Consider the following 13,351-nt stretch of genomic DNA (forward strand, 5'->3'; position numbering starts at 1 on the left):
AAGCAAGGCAGAGTTGAAAAGAGGAAGAGTTGCCCAGGAGCATGAGCTCAGTCTTGTCCCCATTGAGTGTCAGGCATGAAAGCTCCATCCACTTGAAAACTTCCTCTACGCAAAAGCCTAGGGTGCTAGATGCCCGCTCGGGTGGTTTATTGCCACCATGAACTGGGTATCATCTGCATAGGTGATGGTTTTTATGCCTAATGGATGGACGATCTCTGCCAGGGGTCTCATGTAGACATTGAATAGTGTGGGGCTCAGGGAGGAGCCCTGGAGAACCCCACAACTAAGAGGCAACTGATTGGAGACAACGTCTCCTTCAAAGAACTTAAATGATCGCTCACTCAAAAAGGATTGTACCAAGTAAGAGCGGTGCCGGATATTCCTAGATTTTTGAGTCTGAGAATCAGAGTATTATGGTTTACAGTGTCGAAAGCGGCACTGAGATCAAGGAGGATAAACGCAGCATTACCCCCTTGATCCAAGATCCTCCTAGCCTCCTCAGTTGCTGCGAAGAGGGCGGTTTCTGTCCCTAATTAACAATTAAGATTTGGCTCTTTCACATCCTCTTCTATATAAAAACCCATTCTTAAGGAAGAAGAATGAACCTACCTGTGGAGGGTCTTCTTGATTTTAGGCCTATCTCCAGACTACCAGTAAAGCTGGGTCTTCCCGTTAACCTGCTCAGAATTTCCAGTTCCCTTAATCTTCTAAACTGTTTACCTTTTGTTCTTTCAGGACTAGTGCTCCCTTCTTTTTCTCTTCTCTCCTCTCTCTCTTGGGGCATGATTCACAAACTACACTTTGTAGTAAGTAGTTCTTAATTTCCGCAAGATCTTCAGGCTTTCCTTTCCAATCTTGTGCACATGGTAATTTAATACCTTTGGGTATGGAAACATTATGATGTTGGCTGATCCATTTCTGTATGTTAGTGGAAGATTTTGGGCTCTACCTTCATTCACCTAGATACTAGAGTCTAAAAAATAGGGGCAGAATCCATATTTAGTTCCTGAATTTAATTTGATACCTTGCTGCTTTGATTCCTAGTCTTTCTAATATTGTCTTTTTAATTTCTAAGTACAGGGTGTTCCCACATGGGTTTGCAGCTTGATTTGTTGCTTATAGGTCTACTGACAGGAGAACAATACATAGGCTCCCGTCTCACGTGGTCATGCTTCATTTTGTGCTATTTTCTCAAAGTTCTTGAAAAAATCATTAGCATCTTTCACTTTGAATTTTTGTAGGACTGCAGAAGGTGCATTCAGATGTACTTTTTTATGAGCCACCATTTCTGCAAGTCTTATGATTGCATCATTCTCAGTGGGGGCATTTTGGGTTTGCAAAGTCTGTTGCAAGGTAGAACTTTCTTACTGTGAGGCACGTGCAATCTTTTCCAAAGCTAACTGATGTGTCTCTGCTGTCGTTGAATTAGCACAACCAATCCAGAAGTCAATTACGTCCCACTTCTCACAGCACTTTGCAATAGGTAACAAAAGAAAATACATCTCTAAATGGGTCAGATTTCTGCTACTTTAAAAAAAAAAAATGTTATCACTCTTTCATACTTATTTTGGTTCTTAGTAAATGTGCTATAAGATACAATCTTATGTTTGGTCCTTCATATTTCTGGTGTTGGTCGTTCACCCTGTGGTTCCGGGTCTCTTATCTCTACCAGAATGATTGCCCCAAAAAAATAGGCTGGTAGAATTGAGTGTGTATAAAATGGAAAAAACGCTGACTTCTTCTTTTACTCACCTTTTCTTTACCGTCTTTCTTCTCTGCTCTTTGCTTTTACTGTCAACATTCCTACAGTCTTTCCTTTCCATCTGCTTCTAACTTTCTTTAACTTCCTTCTCTACCTTTCTGTCACTTCCTTTGTCTTTAATATTCAAGTCTTGGGCACTCCGTTAGCCTCTCTTCCATGGTTAATGATGTTATATGCCTGAAATAAAGTCAGTTTTCCCCGCTCTCTGTCCTTTATTCCTTAGATACTTGCCTGGGTCCAAGACCTATCCTTAGGTCGTAGGTGAGGAAAAGTGATGTCTCCTATTGTAGCTGTGTGTGCCACTAGTCTTCCTCTTCACACCCTCTCTGGCGTCTCTTTGGAGTTTGTCCTTCCTCAACATCTTACTGGCTCACGCTTCCCCAGTTTCTGACCTTGCTCCTCTGTCCTGCGGCATCTCTGTTTCCACTCCTTAGTGGGAAGTTGCCATTTGGCCACTTTGTGCCTCACGCTGGTGTCAGTGTATAGGTCGACTCCCTCGGGTCTGTGTAATTTTGAGCAATTGGCCCTTTTTCCCACAGCGACCTCTGTGTGCTACTGTTGCCCCCAAGTCTTACCCTTCTCATCTAGAGGATAGTCCTTTTTCCTTTCAATGTCTCACTCTTTATTCTGTCTTCCTCCCTGTTCTGGAATTGTCTCCTTCCTGTCTCCTTCACTCATCTTTCTATCCTATCTAATGCTCTTTAATCTAATTTCTTCCTCATTTGTTTGCAGGTTGCACCTCTCCTTGACGACAAGAGGTCTATATTTAAGACCCTACCCATCCTCAAGTTAAGTCTGCTCCATCAGGACAGATACAGATAATGGAGAACTGTAGTTACAGATAAAGTAACCTGCTTCTATTTCAGCATTGGATCTTTCATAAATTCACACGCTTGAACGAAGCAAGCAACCAGTACTAATACCAACAATTACTTAAATAGAGGAGACAATTGCCTGCCCCATCCCTGAATCTCTCACAGCTTCTGTGTCCAAGCAGGAGTGCCTTGTGAATGTGTTACAGCTTTTCCTTGTAGTGACCCTGACAATATTGGTCAATGGAATTAGTGGCCTACAGCGCTGCCACTGCTTCTCTCGTCGAATGTACAATGCCTTTTACCTGCAGCGTGCCTAACCTGACAGTAGCTAACGGCTGCCACTATCCACAAGGCCACTCCTTGCTTGGACAGTGGGTCACCTTTGTTCCTTCAAAAGGAGAGAAAAACTGATCTGTCCATTTTAAACGTTCTATTCTAACAATATAATACATCAATCATCTCCTAATATCGAGGAAGTAGCGTCCTCTCCACTGCATTGATGGATTTATAGAGAAAGACACAGGGTGAAATGTCCATTCAGATGAAAGTCGGTGGGAACTTAGCACAAACATCTGGTTAGTATGAAGAATAAATGTATGCTTATAGAAACTAAGAAAGGGTTATTTGATAGTGCTTGAATTTCACTGTCTATTGTGGCTGACATCACCAGCAGCAAAGCCACACTCCAAGGCGTACATAACTTCTGCTATATGAACAGGTTCAAATGGGCTTTTTATCAGCTGCAACAAGACCATATGAAGTTCTCATTTGACCAATGGTTGAGTGAATCATGGAGCCTGAATAACCGGAAATGCGAAATCACAAAATTTCAAAGACAAAAAGGGGAATAACCCGTAACACTGCTTGGAGTTATGGCATATGACCAAATCATGTCCTTAATAGACTGAACAATGGGTTTATGGGCTACTATCGCTAGTTGTAAAGCGTCTTTGATCATTCTATTGCAGCTTTCTACCAACCCATTGGCGCGAGGACAGTACAATGGGGTGGAGATGTGTTATGGCCAGGCTGGCAAGGAACTCATTCATTTCCTCCGAAACCAACTGAACCCCATTGTAAGTGATGAGTGTATGTGATATACCTTCATTTGCAAATGTGTCTGCCAGAAATTTTTAATGGCTTTGGTATCTATTTTATTGACAAACTTAATGGTAATCCATTTGGAAAAGTAGTCGACTAATACAAGAATGAATCTTTCTTGCATTCCAGTTATTCGTAGGGGCCCAATGATGTCTAAGCCTAGTTTTTCCCAGGCTTTAATGGGAACTTGTACTGGTTCTAACAGTACTCTCCTAATACACTTAGTTTTGTCACTGATTCCACACGCATGGCACCCCTTGACAAGAACTTTAATATGGGTGCCCATACCTGGAAACCAATAACCTGACCGTAACTTACTTTTGGTAAGATTCCTTCCTAAGTGGCCTTCGTGAGCTAAATCACATATGCGTTTTCTGAAGCTGTCAGGAGGTATTATTTTATCAGACATATATATATTAGAACCTACCATAGACAACTCTTCTCTTACATTCCAATAAGGTTGCAACTCATTAGGAAGGTCTCCACATTTCTTTGGCCAACCCTTCTTGATTTTCTCAGTGACAGCTTTCAGAGTGGCATCCTCCATCGATTCTTTCTTCCACTCGTCTTCTAGAATGGCAGGGATGGTAACTTGTAGTACTTTCGAAATCTTCTATGCTTCCCTCACTGGGCTTGTGTACGGGAAGGCGAGACAGAAAATCGGCCACTTGATTCTTGTTGCCTGGGACATACTCTATTTTAAAATTGAAATTTTGCAAAGAAACCAGCCATTTGTCAATCCTGGTGTGGTCTTTTCAATGTCTTTAGATGAAAATAGAGACACCAGGGGCTTGTGGTCTGTTCTTAGTTTGAACGGTATGCCCCACAAAAAGAATTTGAAGTGATTTGTTGCCCAGAAACAGGATAAAGCTTCCTTCTCTATGGTAGAGTAGTTGATTTCTGCCTCTTTGAGTGTTCTGGAAATGAAAGCTATGATCTTTTCCTTGCCGTCTTGTATCTGAGAGAGTGTGGCGCCAATGCCTCTATTGCTGGCATCGGTGGTAATTGCTCTTTTGAGGTTTATGAATGCACTGTTATGAACAGGTAACCAAACATACTTGGCTTCCTTTTTCAAAAGGCCTCGTATGGGTTGTACTAATTCAGAGAAGTTCTTGATAAATTTTGACATATATTCTGCTAGACCCAGGAACGATTCGATTTCATCTTTATTCGATTAGATAAGGATATCATCCTGAAAACATATGGATCACCATTCCTTTTAAAGGAATTGGTTCCTTATTATATCCCCCTGGGTGTATGTCAGGCTTTTCAAGACTGTATTCATTTTCCTGAAACAACCCATTAAAGGTATCTTCATCAATGAGGGTGTATGGAGAACATGAGTCTGCATCTAACTGTATCTCGCATACAGGGTAATTAATTTTCTCTTCCAACTCTTGGTCACACTTAAAAAATGAATTTGTTGTCTCTAGACACCGAACCTTGTTCTTCATGTATCACATGTACATCACTCTTCACCTCTTTGGAATTACACATTTTGGAAAAATGACCCATTTTATTGCACTTCTTACAATTTACCCCTCTGGCAGGGCACCTGGGGATATTAGCCAGATGATTACTGTTCCCACATCGGTAGCACCTGAAATTCACTTTCTTAGGTTTGGGTTTTGCTATGGCATGGGCATCTGTAACCTTTAGAAACTCGTCATCCCCTTTGATCTCATTCACTTGTCTTTCATCTTGAGAGAATTCTTTACTAGTTTCCATCTCTTTAACACAGTATGCTGTGTGCTCTATGCTCTTAGCTATACTTACAGCTTCTTCTAAGTCAGGATTTTGGGTTAATAGTCTCTCTTGCACTTTGTGGTCATTAGTGCAACGAACCAATTGATCTCTAATAAGAGAATCAGTAAGCGCCCCAAATTCACAAATGGCAGAAAGTCCCCTCAAGGCAGCAATGTATGAGGTAATTTTCTCATTTTTCCCTTGTGCCCTTTTAAAGAACTTGTGTCTCTCTAAGACTACATTGATCTTGTCTTTGAAATGGGAACTCAGTTTCCTTCACATTGTGGTGAACACATCATCATGCCCTTCACCACCCTCCTCTCCACCATCTGCAAGGTCTTCATAGACTTTTCTCCCTTGAGTACCTATATTGTGTAGGAGAATATGTTGTTTTCTTACCGAGGAAAACTTTTCACCTCCAATAGCAATAAGATAGGAATGCAATATTTTGACCTATCTGTCCCATGGAATTTCTGGGTCACCATCTTCGTTTAAAAATGGAGGGGGTTGACTCATATTTGCAATTGACATGTTTGAAAGATTTTGAAATATACCTTACAGTGGGAATATAACTGTATGCCAGAAAAGATAACACACACTAGGAACACTTCCTATAAATAAATACAAATATAGATTCCTGTACCATATAAGATACACAGGAAAAGAAATATCCAAAGTCAAAATGACTGCAAGCAAAAAGTCTGTTCCTGTTAGCAAGAGCAAGGTACAAGGAAGAGTTTAGCTACAATTTGTGAGCATGGTATACGGTGCCACCAACAGTGCTTAGCCAACACCAGTGCTTTTGAAGGGATTTGCTGGAAGCTGCAGGCAAACGTATGCTGTGCCTGTCAGCGTGAAACTCACCAATGAGCTTGCTAGAAGGCTTCTGGAATCATCAAGGCTTTGAAGTAGGCGGAGAGGGTTCGACGAAAACTTCCTTACAACTGACTCAACCACGGGGCACAGAGCAGAAAACGCCACAAACAAAAGCAGTGAGGGTGCAAACTGGGAGCGCTCTCGAGGGAGACACTGCTCACTCCAACGTGCGCACCTGACCACTCTGTGAGGAGACGGTGTGACGAAACTGCTAGGGGGCGTGCTGACTGGAAACCAGGCACCAAAAACTGAAAGAAGACTCCTCAAGGAACCGGAAATAGAAGGAGTCGACGCAGGCGCGATGCGTGAGGGAAAACTTCCTCACGGTTGACTCAGAAAGTACCTCAAGGAGTGCAGATGCCTTGGGAGTCAATGAAACTGCGTGTGGATGTGCTCCTTTCAAACAGGAATAGGCAGGAGTCAGCACAGACGTAAAGCCAAGGAAATTTCTATTAATGTGACGAAAAAATCCTCGGTGAAGAGACGCCAGAGCCGTGTGAGGAAACACCGTGAGGCGCTCCCTGGGGAACGTTCCACCGAGCAGCAAGCAAAGACAAAGAGAGTTCCACAGTTCACTAAGCGGAGACACTCCAGCCACAGGATTTTAGGAAACCTCACTTCAGGTAACGAAGGAACCGTGAGGCGCTCCCTGGTGAAAGTTCCACAGTGCACCAAGCGAGGACAATCCAGCTACAGAATTACTTGCGTCGTAGGAGTGTCCCTACCTCAGGAACACCGGCAATCCTGGAAAAAAACAACCTCTGCCAAGACTAAGTGATAACTCTCTTACAGCAGGAGGATGACTGGCAGGATTCAGGATGGCTCCGTGACACCACTTGAAACGGGGGCGGCAGAAGAAGGTTGGCATGTAGTAGAACCAGGGGTGAACTGCAGCTGTCCCCTGCACAGCAGTTCGCTCGTCGCCAAATTGTAGTAAATAAATCCATGAGGCGATGTAGTTGCAGGTAAGTGGATTTAATTCCATGCAGTTCCCCAACTGTCAACCCACAAGCTCCTCAGGACAAACCCCGAACATTCTATCATGCACACTCAGTGCCTTCGTGGAAGGAACCAAAGTGGGAAAGGAGTGGGGGGAGAAGGAAGGTGCAAAGGAGGGGAGAAGAAGGCAAGAAAGGTAGGGAGAGGCAAACGGGGCTAAAATCATTGATTATAACACTATGCTTACGCCCTTATCATGCAAGCAGTAGCAGACCTGGTAGTATTGGATGTAACTGGAGATCCATGTGCTAATGCTGGCTCAGTCATCTCGGGAGCTATGAGTATGATGCAGGGTGTCTCTTACTTGATTTTGGCAAATGTTCTGGTGATGAGAGAAAACTGGAGAAAGGCTTATGTCAAGATTCCACTCCGTGTCATTGAAAAGATATCCCCTCTTGTCTCAGGCTGCCAATACCTGCTGGCAAAGTATTTGTATTTTTTGTTGTTTTTGGTTACAAAAAAAGGTCCAGAGCAGGTCTCCTCAATCAGTGAAAGATCTCCTTCACCTGACTGGGCTACTGCTTGTGGCATTTTCCCACTGACCTTTTTAGCAAATCCAGCCACTAGTTGATGATCCTTGGTAGGTACTCCACTTTCAGGGAGCTGCTGCGCTGTATTGCCGACAGCCATAAGATTTGCACCTACTACAAAATCATATAAGAATAAGTGTCTGCTTGGTTGTTCATGGAGAATATTTAAGTTATGTTCTTGGCACACACTGACACTGAAGATCTCAGGATTCCTGGGAGAAAGGAAGATAGACCTCTGGCGTTCACTCTAAGTAGAGTAGAATGTGCTTCCATCTACAGCCACAGATTCTTCGCCGACAGCTCTTAAAAAGTGTGCCCAAGCCATCCACTGTGGCATTTGTTGCCATGACAATTGTGAAATGCACAGGATGTAAATGTAGTCTGATTGAGTTGTGGCTTTTGTTGGCCCATCACCATAGTGCTAAACTTGTGCGTTCCATTAACCTTAGTCGCTCTGTGAAACTGCATAAACTTTGTCTCTGTTGCTTGTCAAGCTTCTCTTGTTATAGCTGCACGTGTAGGTGTAGTGGGTAAAGTGGAATGAACATGGTGCAGGACAATGTGATAACTACCAAGGACTTGTAGGTACAGTCTGGAGCCGTTAAAAACAGTGGCAATAGTCTGGATGTAGTGTATCAGTTCCTCAGATGACAATGCATTTTCTTCTTTGAAGTCTATAATGGCTCCCAAAAACAGTATCCTAGCCATAGTAATGAGGGAAGCTTTCTCCTTGTTAAAAGCTGGTCTAATCTTTGAACTAGTCATAGGCGGACTTTGGAAGAGGCCTCTACCTCAAAGATAGACCTGTTTTTAATCAATAAATTGTCGAGGTAAGGGCTTATTAGGTGCCTTTGGTGTCTGACGAGTGCAGCAATTGGAGCCAGACTTTTTGGGGCGATCCAATCCAAATGGGAGAAAACAAAACTGGTAGAAGAAACCGGCTACTTGGAATAAAATATATTTTTCGATGTTTCAAGGATAGGTATGTAAAAATATGCACCTCCAGCATTGTTACAAATGTCCCACCCTGAAGAAAGTTGAATGACTTCCTGCAAAGTTACCATCAGAAAGGACTGTTTTTGAGGTATTTGTTTAGCCAACATACGTCTCAAATAGGACAGTAATCCTAAGATTTCTCTATGGCGTGAAAGAATCTTGAGTAGAAGTCTCTTTTTCACTGGGACCTGGTTGAGTGCCCCTTTCCATAACAGATAAAGAACTTCTAATGCGGACTGCGATGAAGATGGGTTTCTTTTGTTAGTGGACTAATTCCATAGTAATGCCCTAACAAAACAAGCACATGTCCCAACTCTCCAAATGACTCCTCTTTTCTTGCGCTGTGATGAGTAAGACAATCTTTTGTTACTTCTGGAGTGTTTGGGAGGTTGAAAGTATTGTTAATTGTAATATGAATGTTGAGGTTGCAACCAATGGCCGTGGTATGGCAGGTAGGTACCACACAATAAAGGCTGGTCACATCCTTGTGCTTCTATAAAGTACTGCTGGCATCGAGATTGTATCTTGTCCAAGGATTGTGCCATCTTGGTGTAAGTTTTAATATTGTGTTTTCTACATGAGGGCCAATTACAGACTCTCCCACAAATGCCAAGTGCAAGATTCTGTTTTGTACTTCCAGGCGTAAGAATGTGCTTATTAACCAGCCCTGTGGTTGTAGCGCACCCACTCCTGCCAGGTTAAAGTCCAAGATTGTGGCTATGCCAGATCACATCTGACAATAATAATAGACTAAAATTGCAAGGAGTTAGATGTCCTGATTGAGGATTTTGCCTCAAAAATTCATCCTGTGACCCTTCCTGTCCTGGTTGCAGGTATACGGAGACCCCAGATTGCTAAATTTCCTCCGCACCACCACCATGACTACTGAGTCAGTTTCTTAATGAACAACGAGACAGATATGCATGCTATCAGGCTCCCTATATTTCTTCTCGAGTCTAGGTTCTGCATCAGTTTCTTACACTCCAAGCTCATGTGGTTTCAATGAGGATAGAAGTGTCATCTTGGTGGATCTCCAAAATCATAGAGAAAACAGTATCTTTGGACAGCAAGAAGCAGTACAAATCAGTTTGCCACCCTCTCTATTTGAGATTCAAATGTTCTGATGACATGCTTAGAGGTCTCTGCTGGTGGAGGATCTGTCCCCTGTGGCTCCAGCTACATAACTGTCCCATTTGTGGCCATCAATACGAGGAATGTCATCTGGGACCTCGCCTTCCTCTTTGTCATAACTGGTCCAGCCTACAGAGGAGGGGCCATAGAGAGTGGAGGTACTTCTAGTGTTGTCGGGAAATGAGCTTGTGGTTTTCTCAGCCTTCCCAGGTGGCCTCGATTCTCTGGAATACACCACTCAGATTTTATGGTCCTCACGGTAGCATAATACATAATACAAGACCTGGAGATATCAAGCACTATTGCAGAATAAATGGGATTGTGAATAGGGTAATATAAACAATTATTATACCCTCAACAGTAGTTCATATCATGTACTATCAGTACCATCCCTAGTGCCTCAAAATTTAATATTTAGAACAACACAACCCAACATGTGCAAAACATTCCACCTAAAACATAAACCAGAGGAAAAGTGTAGAGAATGAGAAAGCATCTCACGTGCGCAACACCAGAGGAGCTGCTGGCTGGTTCTCGCCAGTGTGCTCACGAATTTCTCATCATCGATGTCTTTCTCATGAAAATGATAATGTAAAAAAATGATGTGTAAAAGATTATGTGAAAAAAGTAAACCAGGGAAGATTTATTTAGGCAGCCCAAAACCAACAAAAAGGAAAGAATGGAAGACACGTGTGGTCTTACAGATAAGATTAGGTATGACCCACGTCTATATTTCGACCTGTTTTATTCCACTATGTGAGTCATCCCAAGGTTAAAAACACGGTCATGTTCAATAACCACATTTATGAATGGCCAACATGTTTCATTGCCTACTTATCTTTGCGGCAAATTCATCAGGGCGTCACAGAACTGCAATCTCTTCCCTGGGTTTGAATCTGTTTTGAGACAGAAATCACTAGTGAAAGCCAAGGGCCCATGTACCAGCTCTCACGGTGTTAATGTTTTAAAAGAGCACTGTCAGTTGCTCTAGTAGTCCTAATGCACAAACACATCCGTTGTTTTGTGGTGTTTAGACCGTCATCGTGCGGTTGAGGAGCTCACGCCGTAACTCATTCCCGGAACCGAGTTACGGCGTGAGCTCCTCAACCGCACGATGACGGTCTAAACACCACAAAACAACGGATGTGTTTGTGCATTAGGACTACTAGAGCAACTGACAGTGCTCTTTTAAAACATTAACACCGTGAGAGCTGGTACATGGGCCCTTGGCTTTCACTAGTGATTTCTGTCTCAAAACAGATTCAAACCCAGGGAAGAGATTGCAGTTCTGTGACGCCCTGATGAATTTGCCGCAAAGATAAGTAGGCAATGAAACATGTTGGCCATTCATAAATGTGGTTATTGAACATGACCGTGTTTTTAACCTTGGGATGACTCACATAGTGGAATAAAACAGGTCGAAATATAGACGTGGGTCATACCTAATCTTATCTGTAAGACCACACGTGTCTTCCATTCTTTTCTTTTTGTTGGTTTTGGGCTGCCTAAATAAATCTTCCCTGGTTTACTTTTTTCACATAATCTTTTACACATCATTTTTTTACATTATCATTTTCATGAGAAAGACATCGATGATGAGAAATTCGTGAGCACACTGGCGAGAACCAGCCAGCAGCTCCTCTGGTGTTGCGCACGTGAGATGCTTTCTCATTCTCTACACTTTTCCTCTGGTTTATGTTTTAGGTGGAATGTTTTGCACATGTTGGGTTGTGTTGTTCTAAATATTAAATTTTGAGGCACTAGGGATGGTACTGATAGTACATGATATGAACTACTGTTGAGGGTATAATAATTGTTTATATTACCCTATTCACAATCCCATTTATTCTGCAATAGTGCTTGATATCTCCAGGTCTTGTATTATGTATTATTGACTGAGTGGAGGGTGGCCTGGTTGATTTTTCCCTCTTAAACTCCTTTTTCTGAGTACCTCACGGTAGCATGACAGTAGCATCGCTAACAGAAATGGGTATCTACCCTTCTTAATTCTCCGCAATGCGCCCATTATAAGAGACATCTCCTTTTCTTACATGTGTACTGCTGCATGTGGATACAAGCTCTTATGATTCCTGAGCCTGTGATGACTGCTGCCTCGGAGTATCATGTCGCGCAGACCTGGGGAGTTCCTGCAAGAGCTGGAGATCGCAGCACCCAACTTGATAGACGGTCTGTTTATAGTGCGCCCTCTGGGTCTCAATGCTTTATATTGACATACCAAGAGGTGACAACAGCATGTTGGCTTGCCTTACATCACTGTTCTTCCTTTGGCAGCGGTATGTTGGCTCCCTGAAGAGAGCAATCAGACTGAGCTTTAGCTGGCGACAGTGACTTTGGTTTGGGTTTGAAGAGAACACACTTGCATGGGGGTAAGGGCTCGAGGAGACGCTATGTATACAGGACTGAGAAGACACAAGAATTTTAGAAATGTTGAAAGTCTAGATTTTGAAGTAAGAGCAGGATGAAAATGGACAATGCAGTGGGTTGTATGTGAAACCTTACTATTATTAGAATGTTGAAAAGACGAGTATTGTGTATAATCAAGTGTGAGAATCAGCACGGTTTATCAATATAAACGCTGAAGTGAATTGATTTTGAACCCAGAGAATCGTGCAGCGTTTGGACCTAGATTCATTTGAATTGAAGTAGTGGGGGTCTCTGTGTATTTATGTTTTGTATACCTTCAGACCTACAGTGACGATAAATGTTTTCTTGCCAAACACATGTTTCAGAGTAGAGAGCTGGTCTCCAAGATTGTAGGTAAGATCACTGAACTATCTGTAATCAATAGGAACAGTAATCTTCAGAATCTAGACAGTGATACCCCACTGATGAGTTACACTTGCCTCTATTTCCTTACCGGGATTGCTCAGAGAACAGGTGTGGTGCCTAAAGCTTTTAAACCAGTGCCTTTCTTCAGCTCTCATCTCATTGGTAGGTATAGCACAAGCACCATACCGAGGGCTTCGGTCTTTCACTGACTTGCAGAAAACTAATGTTTTGCACCTTTTCTCAATGCAGGTGAAGGTGCAATGGGTCTCTTTCTAATTAGTTATTTTCGTTTATTTGTTCCCAGATCCCATCCCTTGGTGTCACTCCTTCTGCCACTCTCTACACAAAATAGACTGACGTTTGGGTAATCATGGGGACCATAGTTCCATGCTGCTTCTGGGGTTTTAGCAGAGGAAATGCGTTCTGCATTGCCTGACAGATGTTTACAGTAGTGGAAGAGGTAATGGATGTGGTGGGGCTGCAGCTATATTTGATCCTGGCTTATGGGAAGCCATATGGATTGAGCATCTCTGATGAGGTTGATGGGGACTTGCATCATAGGAGCTCATGGTAGAAGCAGACGTCATAAAAATGGTTGTATGACC

The sequence above is a fragment of the Triturus cristatus genome, chromosome 9, assembly GCF_964204655.1.
Source record: "Triturus cristatus chromosome 9, aTriCri1.1, whole genome shotgun sequence".
NCBI lineage: Eukaryota > Metazoa > Chordata > Amphibia > Caudata > Salamandridae > Triturus > Triturus cristatus.